At 48.8% G+C, this 12,244-nt stretch overlaps 7 non-coding genes across 7 annotated transcripts; all 7 read left to right on the forward strand.

The window, feature by feature from the left end:
• The first annotated feature begins 127 nt into the window (after positions 1-127).
• Positions 128-199, forward strand: TRNAP-UGG (transfer RNA proline (anticodon UGG)). The gene has a single exon. It is a non-coding gene; the product is annotated as a tRNA-Pro (tRNA).
• Positions 200-992: 793 nt separating this feature from the next.
• TRNAP-CGG (transfer RNA proline (anticodon CGG)) lies at positions 993-1,064 on the forward strand. Its single transcript has one exon. It is a non-coding gene; the product is annotated as a tRNA-Pro (tRNA).
• A 7,539-nt stretch (positions 1,065-8,603) lies between these two features.
• On the forward strand, positions 8,604-8,675 carry TRNAP-CGG (transfer RNA proline (anticodon CGG)). Its single transcript has one exon. It is a non-coding gene; the product is annotated as a tRNA-Pro (tRNA).
• Positions 8,676-9,479: 804 nt separating this feature from the next.
• Positions 9,480-9,551, forward strand: TRNAP-CGG (transfer RNA proline (anticodon CGG)). Its single transcript has one exon. It is a non-coding gene; the product is annotated as a tRNA-Pro (tRNA).
• An 803-nt stretch (positions 9,552-10,354) lies between these two features.
• Positions 10,355-10,426, forward strand: TRNAP-CGG (transfer RNA proline (anticodon CGG)). The gene has a single exon. It is a non-coding gene; the product is annotated as a tRNA-Pro (tRNA).
• Positions 10,427-11,230: 804 nt separating this feature from the next.
• TRNAP-CGG (transfer RNA proline (anticodon CGG)) lies at positions 11,231-11,302 on the forward strand. Its single transcript has one exon. It is a non-coding gene; the product is annotated as a tRNA-Pro (tRNA).
• Positions 11,303-12,106: 804 nt separating this feature from the next.
• On the forward strand, positions 12,107-12,178 carry TRNAP-CGG (transfer RNA proline (anticodon CGG)). The gene has a single exon. It is a non-coding gene; the product is annotated as a tRNA-Pro (tRNA).
• Positions 12,179-12,244: the final 66 nt, after the last annotated feature.

Consider the following 12,244-nt stretch of genomic DNA (forward strand, 5'->3'; position numbering starts at 1 on the left):
AGAACATTTTCAAAACTTATTTGTGACAAAAATGTTCATTATCTCTCAGCAAAGTTACATCTCATGAGATAATCGAAGTGTTGATTGAACCTCATTTTCATACATTATTCACTGCTTGAACATGAGTGGCTCGTTGGTCTAGGGGTATGATTCTCGCTTTGGGTGCGAGGGGTCCCGGGTTCAAATCCCGGACGAGCCCAGGCACCATTTTCTTGGGGATTGGTCAATTTTGAACTGGCCCTGGCTTTTATCTTCACAACTTTCGCTGCACAGCATGCTGAGGTATGAGCAATCAATGCTATCAATGACATAGCGTAGGGACTACTTCGTTCATCCATAAATTAGCAATCATGATAATATCTTGACACTAATGATGATACCATGATTAAAATCAAAATTCGTGTAAAATAAGCAATTCAAGAAATCGCATCATTGAAAGGGTTTGTGCCTGACTCAATCTGGGCAAATTCTTGACTCATTGTGCTATTCTCTTTCAGTTTACTATTCAAAAGTTATGATTTTTACATGAAGCCTCGTATACAAGTACTCGTATTTATGCGTTATGTGGACACAAAGGTAGCTTGTTGATCTCGGGGTATGGTTCTCGCTTTGAATGCAAGAAATTCCGGAATCCAAGCCCGGTAGTTTTATTTTTCTGGGATGAGTCGGCCATCATAAGGACAATACACGAAGACTCCTGTGACCTGAGTTGTATTCATCTCAATAGATTGTTAGAGTGTGTGGTGAGTCAAGTTAGAAATGTCATTAAATATTGGTTCCCATATCATTGTTTTTGTTATCGAAAAGTGATATTGCTTTTCGTGCAAGTCTATACCCATGCATTTTCAACCAACATCTTGTATTAAGAACATTTTCAAAACTTATTTGGGTCAAAAATGTTCATAATCTCTCAGCAAAGTTACATCTCATGAGATAATCGAAGTGTTGATTGAACCTCATTTTCATACATTATTCACTGGTTGAAAACGTGTAGCTCGTTGGTCTAGGGGTATGATTTTCGCTTCGGGTGCGAGAGGTCCCGGGTTCAAATCCCGGACGAGCCCAAGCACCATTTTCTTGGGGATTGGTCAATTTTGAACTGACTCTGGCTTTTATCTTCACAACTTTTGCTGCACAGCATGCTGAGGTAGCTTGTTGATCTCGGGGTATGGTTCTCGCTTTGAATGTGTAATAAAAGACTCGGACGCTTCTCTCTGTCCTGTGTCTTTTATTTGGGTTCGATCTATTTTCCCTCACGGCACTCCCCTATATACTCTTCGCTCTGCAGCCCCAGGCTGCTGTCGCTCACGTAGCCCAACTTCCTCCTAGCAGAACCGCTGCTGTCTCGTCGCGCAGACCCCCGCTGCCCAACTCCTCTCTTGCAGACCCGCTGCTGTTCTCGTCGCGCAGACCCCCGCTACCCAACTCCTCTCTTGCAGACCCGCTGCTCTCTCTGCAGCTTCCTCGCTGCTCCTGCTGCCCCGGGGTCGGTCACCGTTGGCCGACGGGTGCCGATCCTCATGGCCCGTGTGTGTGGCGATCTCACCACTCCCTCTCTCACCCTTCGCCCTGCGTGGCCTCACACTTTCCCAGTCTCCGATCACTCCCCTACTGCTTCTGGTTCCCCCCCTTATAGACCTGAACCCTCTCCCCCAAGTGACGTAACTCCTCCCCCCATGACGTCACTTCCGGGAGGTCGTTTATGCCCGCATTACACCACCCTCCCCCGTAGAGAAAATCCAGCCGACCTCGGCTGAACACAACTCCAACAAGCAATGCGAGCGAACACGACCGAATACGAAAAAGGACACAGAACACGCAATAATATACCGAAAGAACAAGAACACAACACAATAATTAACGAAATGTGAGGGATTTCGAGCAGGTGCGGGTCGCCGGGCCGTCCCGGACGGTCGGTGGCCCTCCTGCCGAGCGGGAACGTGGCAGGGTTTTAAGAGCGACAGGCTGAAGTTCGTCTGTCGCAAATGGAGGCCTGGCAACGTCCCGGTCCCCTACTCTCAAAAGCGCAGCATTAGAGGCGTCCCGCAATCGCGTCCGCGGCGGGGTTGGGAGGGCTGCGGGCCTCAAAGGTTCCGCAGCCGTGGCAGGCGCACCCCGAGCTGAGCCTTCTTCTTCCCCTTGCCGTGTCACGGCCGGCTCGTCTGTGAAAGGCACGACAGGCGCTCTTCCAAGGTCAGCAGGCACAGGCAAGGGCGAGTCGGCAGCAACAGACCCCGGCAAGGCAACCTCAGGAGATGATGCATCCGGTCGAGGGGCCACGTATGGTTTCAACCGAGATGTGTGGACGAACCAACGCCGAGAACCAAACCGAACACGCGCCGACTGTGGGTTGGGAACCTCGATGAGGCGAACCGGCCCGTGCCATGGTTTATGTAACTTAGGAGAGGTACCTGGCCGCACCTGTGGACAATGGAGCCAGGCCAGGTCCCCCGTTTTCCAGGGGCATTCCCCTTTTGAACGTCGCGCACACCGCTCATTCCGAGCCTGGGCTCTGGCCGTAGCCATGCGGGCCCCTTCCCGCGCCTCAGTGACTCGGTGAACGGTGTCCTGAATATAATCAGGAAGAGGCTTAGCAGGTCTCCTCGCTCCGGTTCCCAACGGTTCATTGATCGGCGGCACGTTTTCACGACCGTACATTAGAAAAAACGGCGAATATCCTGTAGCCGCGTGCGGCGTCATCCGGTACGCTGAAAGCACCCCAGGGATATGCAAATCCCAATCCGATTGTTTTTCACTAACCGTGTGGTACAACATGGCGGACAGGGTCCGATTAAGCCGTTCCACCATACCATCCGTTTGTGGGTGGTAGGGAGATGTCCGTATTTTTTTTGTTTCCAGAGCCGCACACACCTCCCCCAACAATTTAGACGAAAAATTCCGGCCTTGGTCTGTAAGGAGCCTCTCCGGCACCCCTTTGTCCATAACATACCCAAATAGAAAGGCGTCTGTGATAGACGCCGCTGACTGGTCAGGCAAAGGCCATCGGCCAGCGGGAGAGGTACTCCACCCCTACCAGCAAATATTTATTTTCCCTAGCGGATGGCGGAAAGGGTCCCAAAATATCTAACGCCACCAACTCATTTACTCGAGACACCTGAATAGATTGTGTCGGCGGCACATATGGATGTTTAGGTGGCTTACGGCGGGCACAATCGGGACACGCGCAAACGTGCCCGATGACATTCGTCGTCATGCCGTGCCAATAGTAGTCTCGCTGCACTGTCAATAGCGTCTTCTGCACCCCCAGATGTAAAAGCGCGTCACAATGCAGAGTCCTAATCAATTCATACCGCAATGATGCCGGTACAACAAGACGCCAGCGTTCCTGCATCCCTTCCCTCCACATCAACAAGCCATCACGGAGAGCGGTTTCCGGCACGCCACCCGCACAGAGTCCCCCACTCCCCTTCACAGGCCGCTTACGTAACGTTACCAAAGAATCATCCAACATTTGTTCCCGAATCCACACAGACCTCGGGAGATCTAGAATGCCATCAGCCGGTCCCCCATCAGCCGGCCCCGGCTCAAGCGGAACTTCAGGCACATCGACTGCCAGCGCGACAGGCTGAGGGGGGTGCTGAATCGGGCCACACCTATGCGTCCCCGACGCACACGCGCAAGGGGATCGCTGTGGCAGCCTGGAAAGTGCGTCCGCATTAGCGTGACGCACTCCCTTCCGATGGTGAATTTGGAAGGAAATTCTTGCAGTGTGTCCAACCACCGCGCCAGCTGGCCGGATGGTTGGTCCATTTTAAGAGCATACTGCAAGGCCGCATGATCCGTGTGAACAATAAACGAACGACCGTACAGATACGGTCGAAATTGGCGGAAAAAAAAAACAATAGCCAAAAGTTCCCTGCGAGTGACGCAGTAGCGGGTTTCAGCGGGAGACAAAACCCGGCTACCATACGCCACCACGCGTTCCACACCACCTTTGGACTGAGACAACACCGCCCCAATGCCCGTATCACTCGCGTTCCGTATCCAGTATGAAGGGATGTGCAAAATACGGGTAATCCAACGTCGGTGCCGTAGCCAATAGATCGCGTAGGCCTCGAAACGCCGCCTCCTCTGGCGGTCCCCAAGCAAATTTTTGTCCTTTACCCGTAAGGAGATGCAAAGGCCTCGCGATCGTAGCAAAATTTGGAACAAACCTCCGATAATATGAGGCGAACCCCAAAAACCGACGCACATCCCCCACCGTGGCAGGGGTTGGCCAGTCACGGACACACGCAGTTTTGTCCGGATCTGTGGCCACCCCTTCCGCACTGACGATGTGCCCCAAATAACGCACGGAGTGTTGCAGTAGGTGACATTTCTTAGGCCTAAATTTCAAATTAGCAGAACGCATCCTGGTGAACACAGCCTCCAACCGCGATAAATGCTCGTCAAATGTGCGGCTGAAGACGATAATATCGTCTAAATATATAAGACATGTCTCCCACTGCAACCCCGTTAATACCAACTCCATCAACCTCTGAAAAGTGGCAGGGGCCGCATTCAGCCCCATCGGAAGGCAGTTAAATTGGAATAACCCCTGCGGCATACGGAAAGCAGTCTTTTCTCGCGAGGGCTCGTCAAGGGGAAGCTGCCAGAAGCCCGAAGAAAGATCCAGCGTTGAAAAGAACTTCGCCCCCGACAAGGCATCGAGAGAGTCGTCCATACGCGGCAGGGGATACGCATCTGCCACCGACACTTTATTAAATTTACGAAAGTCTACACAAAATCGCAATTTGCCATCTTTCTTCTTGACCAAAACAACAGGTGCGCCCCATGGGCTGTTAGACGGAGATATTATGTCCGCAGCCAACATGTCATCCACAGCCCCTCGAACATGCTCTCGCTCAGCCGGACTCATCCGATGCGAGTTCAACCGAATAGGGGCAGCGTCCCCTGTATCAATATGATGGTAAAGCAACGAGGTGCGTCCTAAGTCCAAATCGTCGGAGCTAAACACATCTTAATAGCTCAATAATAATTTACGAATCGCACAACGTTGTTCCCCGGAAAGAGCAGAATTTTCCCCACACAATTCAGCAATCCAGCGATCACCTGCAGCTCCAGGCCCCGAAACACCTCCAACAACCCCCCGGCTGGACAGATCATCATGAGCTGTAAATGCAGTAGTGGCATGTGCCACAACGGTACCCGCCGGCACACACACGCTTTCAGCACTCGCGTTAAGCACCTGCAAAAACGGCTGCTGGTCTGGCCGGACAATAGTTTGTGCCCCAAACCAGCGCCGATCCACCCGTAATGGTGGCGGATGGCGACAACAAAACCCCAATCGCTCCTTGACGACCAGGTACAGGCTTCCGATAACGCAACGAAATGAGCATCTGTGAGCCAGGTGGAATATCAACAGACACTTCGGACAACGCCTGCACCTGGGCAACAGGAGCAGGTCGCCCCCAGGGCGACGGCAAAAACGCAATTTTACGGCCTCCCGGTAATTCAATGCAGTTCTCATTAATTCTAATTAGAATGGGCATTTTGGCCAGAAAATATGTCCCTAATAAACAAGGAACCGCAAGAGACCTCGAAATTAACACAATTCCCGAGGCCGACACACCCCCGATAGCGATATTAGCGTCCACCTGGCCCACAATGCCCATGCTACCCCCGTTCGCGGCGACGCAGGAAGCGTAAGCAGGACTCACGGCCTCTGGTGGGATGTTCAAGAGATGGAATATTACATCCGAAATAATGGTCGCGGACGCTCCGGAATCTACCAAAATCCGTACGTCCACCCCTTGTATCGACCCAGGTACGGTGGACGAACCGGTAGCGGCCGCGACGACCCGCCGAGCCAACTTACGCCACTGCGTTACTGAGCGACAAGGCACAGTCAATGGCCTCCCGTTATTAACAACACCCGGATCGCATGACAACGGCGATGAGTGAGGTGTCAAGCCTTGCCGGGTGTCTGGTGCGCACCGACTTGCCTGTGCTGGCGAATCCTTTCTTGGAGTGGCCGCTGTCGAGGCCTCCTGCTGGGGCGGACCCGGAACGCGGGCCCAGCAGTCCCTGGCGTAGTGGCCCTTACGCCCGCAGCGGAAACAGTCGATGTCGTTGCGCCTTGCTGCGGGCGCCCCGTCCCGACACGGCCGTGTCGGCGGCGCAGCCCGCGGTCCCGGCCCACCGCGGCCCGGCCACGGAGCAGCGGCAGCCGACAGCTCCTGCGGGCCCCTGTCGTCCGGCACATAAACCGCCTTCTTGGGGTCCCACCCCAAGGCTCCCCCTTCGACGATGGGCCCCCCGTCCACGCCGTAACTTGCTTCAACCGGCGCAGGTTGAACTGGGCGTCCAGACATTTAGCCGCGGCCCGGGATGTGAGCTTCTCGTGACCGCACACCGGCATAGGAATGCCGAGATCCCGGGACAACTCCAGCATCTTCCCCAGGATGAGAGGTTCCAGCAGGTCAGGCTCCGTCTCCGGGTATGCGGCCATAGCCAGCTCTAGTACCGCGCCCCTATACGCCACCGGAGACTCCTCGGGTGAGCGTTGTCATTGCACAAACCGGAGATGAGCATCATCCGGCGGCTCGTAAGCGTCTGCCATTACGTCGAACACCCCTCGCAATGTTTTCTTCTTCGCGGCTTTTATAGAGCGAAAAAATCTAACGGACTCGTCATCGAGAAGAGTCGGAAGAACTTCTAGTGCCTCGGTGTCAGTCCACCTCGCCGAGCGTACCGCTGCCAGAAATCTGCAGGCGAACGCACTCCAATCGCCCCCGATGGAGAATTCCTTGACAGTTGTTAGGTGACGACTGCGACTCCTCGGCGTGCTCCCTCCAGCCGCTGACTCATCCGGTGGCAAATTCAACATGGCGTCGCAACGTGGTGTCGACAAGATGGCGGCCGTCCGTCGCGGAGGGCCCAAAATGGCGGATTCCCGCCTTTCGTCGTGCGCGACGCCCAAGATGGCGTCTTCATGCCGCGTGGCCGATGGCGCCGACAGCGAAGACAACCCGGACTCCTGCGGACCACCAACATCTCCTTCCGACGCCGCCCTCGGCGTGACGAGCTCACATAACTGTGCAAGTACGTTCTTGAGAGTTTCAAGTTGCTCCGCCATCTGACTCCATCTTAAATCCGCGTCCTTTGGTGCAGACGGGTCTGCCGACACGGCGACCTCTTGGACCCCCGGACCCGCACTCGTCCCAGCACGGATCTCCTCCTCTGCCGGAGTCAGGCAGACCGCAGGAGGAAGGTCATCGTCGTCGGAAGATGAAGCCGATGCCGGAGACGGAATATTCTTTTTTCTCAGTTGTTTAGCCATGCCGTTACACTTTTGACACCAGTGTAATAAAAGACTCGGACGCTTCTCTCTGTCCTGTGTCCTTTATTTGGGTTCGATCTCTTTTTCCTCACGGCACTCCCCTATATACTCTTCGCTCTGCAGCCCCAGGCTGCTGTCGCTCACGTAGCCCAACTCCCTCCTAGCAGAACCGCTGCTGTCTCGTCGCGCAGACCCCCGCTGCCCAACTCCTCTCTTGCAGACCCGATGCTGTTCTCGTCGCGCAGACCCCCGCTGCCCACCTCCTCTCTTGCAGACCCGCTGCTCTCTCTGCAGCTTCCTCGCTGCTCCTGCTGCCCCGGGGTCGGTCACCGTTGGCCGACGGTGCCGATCCTCGTGGCCCGTGTGTGTGGCGATCTCGCCACTCCCTCTCTCACCCTTCGCCCTGCGTGGCCTCACACTTTCCCAGTCTCCGATCACTCCCCTACTGCTTCCGGTTCCCCCCCTTATAGACCTGAACCCTCTCCCCCACGTGACGTAACTCCTCCCCCCATGACGTCACTTCCGGGAGGTCGTTTACGCCCGCATTACAAATGCAAGAAATTCCGGAATCCAAGCCCGGTAGTTTTATTTTTCTGGGATGAGTCGGCCATCATAAGGACTCCTTCGTTCATCAATAAATTAGCAATTGCCTTTATATCATGATAATAACTTGACACCAATGATGATATCATGATTACAATCTAAATTAGTGTAAAATAAGCAATTCAAGAAACGCGTCATTGAAAGGGTTTGTGCCTGACTCAAGCTGGGCAAATTCTTGACTCATTGTCCTATTCTCTGTCAGTTTACTATTCAAAAGTTATGATTTTTACATGAAGCCTCGTATACAAGTACTCGTATTTATGCGTTATGTCGACACAAAGGTAGCTTGTTGGTCTCGGGGTATGGTTCTCGCTTTGAATGCAAGAAATTCAGGAATCCAAGCCTGGTAGTTTTATTTTTCTGGGATGAGTCGGCCATCATTGGGACAATACACGAAGACTCCTGCGACCTGAGTTGTATTGATCTCAATAGATTGTTAGAGTGTGTGGTGAGTCAAGTTAGAAATGTCATTAAATATTGGTTCCCATATCATTGTTTTTGTTATAGAAAAGTGATATTGCTTTTCGTGCAAGTCTATAACCCTGCATTTTCAACCAACATCTTGTATTAAGAACATTTTCAAAACTTATTTGGGTCAAAAATGTTCATTATCTCTCAGCAAAGTTACATCTCATGAGATAATCGAAGTGTTGATTGAACCTCATTTTCATACATTATTCACTGGTTGAAAACGTGTGGTTCGTTGGTCTAGGGGTATGATTTTCGCTTCGGGTGCGAGAGGTCCCGGGTTCAAATCCCGGACGAGCCCAAGCACCATTTTCTTGGGGATTGGTCAATTTTGAACTGGCCCTGGCTTTTATCTTCACAACTTTTGCTGCACAGCATGCTGAGGTATGGGCAATCAATGCTATCAATGACATAGCGTAGGGACTCCTTCGTTCATCAATAAATTAGCAATTGCCTTTATATCATGATAATAACTTGACACCAATGATGATATCATGATTAAAATCTAAATTCGTGTAAAATAAGCAATTCAAGAAATCGCGTCATTGAAAGGGTTTGTGCCTGACTCAATCTGGGCAAATTCTTGACTCATTGTGCTATTCTCTTTCAGTTTACTATTCAAAAGTTATGATTTTTACATGAAGCCTCGTTTACAAGTACTCGTATTTATGCGTTATGTGGACACAAAGGTAGCTTGTTGATCTCGGGGTATGGTTCTCGATTTGAATGCAAGAAATTCCGGAATCCAAGCCCGGTAGTTTTATTTTTCTGGGATGAGTCGGCCATCATAAGGACAATACACGAAGACTCCTGTGACCTGAGTTGTATTCATCTCAATAGATTGTTAGAGTGTGTGGTGAGTAAAGTTAGAAATGTCCTTAAATATTGGTTCCCAAATTATTGTTTCTGTTATAGAAAAGTGATATTGCTTTTCGTGCAAGTCTATAACCATGCATTTTTAACCAACATCTTGTATTAAGAACATTTTCAAAACTTATTTGGGTCAAAAATGTTCATTATCTCTCAGCAAAGTTACATCTCATGAGATAATCGAAGTGTTGATTTAACCTCATTTTCATACATTATTCACTGGTTGATAACGTGTGGCTCGTTGGTCTAGGGGTATGATTTTCGCTTCGGGTGCGAGAGGTCCCGGGTTCAAATCCCGGACGAGCCCAAGCACCATTTTCTTGGGGATTGGTCAATTTTGAACTGGCCCTGGCTTTTATCTTCACAACTTTTCCTGCACAGCATGCTGAGGTATGGGCAATCAATGCTATCAATGACATAGCGTAGGGACTCCTTCGTTCATCAATAAATTAGCAATTGCCTTTATATCATGATAATAACTTGACACCAATGATGATATCATGATTAAAATCTAAATTAGTGTAAAATAAGCAATTCAAGAAACGCGTCATTGAAAGGGTTTGTGCCTGACTCAAGCTGGGCAAATTCTTGACTCATTGTCCTATTCTCTGTCAGTTTACTATTCAAAAGTTATGATTTTTACATGAAGCCTCGTATACAAGTACTCGTATTTATGCGTTATGTCGACACAAAGGTAGCTTGTTGGTCTCGGGGTATGGTTCTCGCTTTGAATGCAAGAAATTCAGGAATCCAAGCCTGGTAGTTTTATTTTTCTGGGATGAGTCGGCCATCATAGGGACAATACACGAAGACTCCTGCGACCTGAGTTGTATTGATCTCAATAGATTGTTAGAGTGTGTGGTGAGTCAAGTTAGAAATGTCATTAAATATTGGTTCCCATATCATTGTTTTTGTTATAGAAAAGTGATATTGCTTTTCGTGCAAGTCTATAACCATGCATTTTCAACCAACATCTTGTATTAAGAACATTTTCAAAACTTATTTGGGTCAAAAATGTTCATTATCTCTCAGCAAAGTTACATCTCATGAGATAATCGAAGTGTTGATTGAACCTCATTTTCATACATTATTCACTGGTTGAAAACGTGTGGCTCGTTGGTCTAGGGGTATGATTTTCGCTTCGGGTGCGAGAGGTCCCGGGTTCAAATCCCGGACGAGCCCAAGCACCATTTTCTTGGGGATTGGTCAATTTTGAACTGGCCCTGGCTTTTATCTTCACAACTTTTGCTGCACAGCATGCTGAGGTATGGGCAATCAATGCTATCAATGACATAGCGTAGGGACTCCTTCGTTCATCAATAAATTAGCAATTGCCTTTATATCATGATAATAACTTGACACCAATGATGATATCATGATTAAAATCAAAATTCGTGTAAAATAAGCAATTCAAGAAATCGCGTCATTGAAAGGGTTTGTGCCTGACTCAATCTGGGCAAATTCTTGACTCATTGTGCTATTCTCTTTCAGTTTACTATTCAAAAGTTATGATTTTTACATGAAGCCTCGTTTACAAGTACTCGTATTTATGCGTTATGTGGACACAAAGGTAGCTTGTTGATCTCGGGGTATGGTTCTCGATTTGAATGCAAGAAATTACGGAATCCAAGCCCGGTAGTTTTATTTTTCTGGGATGAGTCGGCCATCATAAGGACAATACACGAAGACTCCTGTGACCTGAGTTGTATTCATCTCAATAGATTGTTAGAGTGTGTGGTGAGTAAAGTTAGAAATGTCCTTAAATATTGGTTCCCAAATTATTGTTTTTGTTATAGAAAAGTGATATTGCTTTTCGTGCAAGTCTATAACCATGCATTTTTAACCAACATCTTGTATTAAGAACATTTTCAAAACTTATTTGGGTCAAAAATGTTCATTATCTCTCAGCAAAGTTACATCTCATGAGATAATCGAAGTGTTGATTTAACCTCATTTTCATACATTATTCACTGGTTGATAACGTGTGGCTCGTTGGTCTAGGGGTATGATTTTCGCTTCGGGTGCGAGAGGTCCCGGGTTCAAATCCCGGACGAGCCCAAGCACCATTTTCTTGGGGATTGGTCATTTTTGAACTGGCCCTGGCTTTTATCTTCACAACTTTTCCTGCACAGCATGCTGAGGTATGGGCAATCAATGCTATCAATGACATAGCGTAGGGGCTCCTTCGTTCATCAATAAATTAGCAATTGCCTTTATATCATGATAATAGCTTGACACCAATGATGATATCATGATTAAAATCAAAATTCGTGTAAAATAAGCAATTCAAGAAATCGCATCATTGAAAGGGTTTGTGCCTGACTCAATCTGGGCAAATTCTTGACTCATTGTGCTATTCTCTTTCAGTTTACTATTCAAAAGTTATGATTTTTACATGAAGCCTCGTATACAAGTACTCGTATTTATGCGTTATGTGGACACAAAGGTAGCTTGTTGATCTCGGGGTATGGTTCTCGCTTTGAATGCAAGAAATTCCGGAATCCAAGCCCGGTAGTTTTATTTTTCTGGGATGAGTCGGCCATCATAAAGACAATACACGAAGACTCCTGTGACCTGAGTTGTATTCATCTCAATAGATTGTTAGAGTGTGTGGTGAGTCAAGTTAGAAATGTCATTAAATATTGGTTCCCATATGATTGTTTTTGTTATAGAAAAGTGATATTGCTTTTCGTGCAAGTCTATAACCATGCATTTTCAACCAACATCTTGTATTAAGAACATTTTCAAAACTTATTTGGGTCAAAAATGTTCATTATCTCTCAGCAAAGTTACATCTCATGAGATAATCGAAGTGTTGATTGAACCTCATTTTCATACATTATTCACTGGTTGAAAACGTGTGGCTCGTTGGTCTAGGGGTATGATTTTCGCTTCGGGTGCGAGAGGTCCCGGGTTCAAATCCCGGACGAGCCCAAGCACCATTTTCTTGGGGATTGGTCAATTTTGAACTGGCCCTGGCTTTTATCTTCACAACTTTTG

Source organism: Lampetra fluviatilis, chromosome 24 (assembly GCF_964198595.1).
Source record: "Lampetra fluviatilis chromosome 24, kcLamFluv1.1, whole genome shotgun sequence".
NCBI classification, from domain to species: domain Eukaryota; kingdom Metazoa; phylum Chordata; class Hyperoartia; order Petromyzontiformes; family Petromyzontidae; genus Lampetra; species Lampetra fluviatilis.